Here is a 591-nt window from a genome sequence, read left to right as displayed (position 1 = left end):
TTTTCTTGATGCCCGTGCAAACCCCCCCCCCCCCCCACACCTTTTAAGAGGCAAACTTTAGGGGCATCAGCACAACAAATCACACAACACATTAAAATCTAAACCAGCATGAATTCTGCTGTATTACTAGGGTCACAGATATGTCAAATTAGTTCTATCAAATCATAATAGTATTGAGATTCGTATGTATATTGCATTGCTCTGATGCTCTTTTTTTTAATTTTTATTGCATAATGCATTTTATGTTTTAAATCATTTTAGGAATCATATTTTAAATGTGTTTAGGACATAAAAAGACAGACATACAAAATACATGAGCACATTTTGCTGACCTATACAGTACCTGCAATAGGTCATATTTCACCTCCTTTGTTTGACATATTGCCTAGAATGAAAAGCTCTGTCCATGGTGCTGAAATATCTGGTGATTGATGAGTGTGCCTAGCTGATAAATTCTAATGTCAATGTATGTGCCATAGTAATTTATCAACTATGTTAAAATTGTGTTTTCGGAAATGTTGAATTTGTGGAAATGTTTTTTTTTTTTTTTTTTTTATTCATAGGGTTTTTTATTTTAACAAAAAGAAAAAA

The sequence above is a fragment of the Nanorana parkeri genome, unplaced genomic scaffold (assembly GCF_000935625.1).
Source record: "Nanorana parkeri isolate BGI_ZX_2015 unplaced genomic scaffold, ASM93562v1 scaffold2655, whole genome shotgun sequence".
Taxonomy (NCBI): Eukaryota; Metazoa; Chordata; class Amphibia; order Anura; family Dicroglossidae; genus Nanorana; species Nanorana parkeri.
This window is presented reverse-complemented; position numbering follows the sequence as displayed.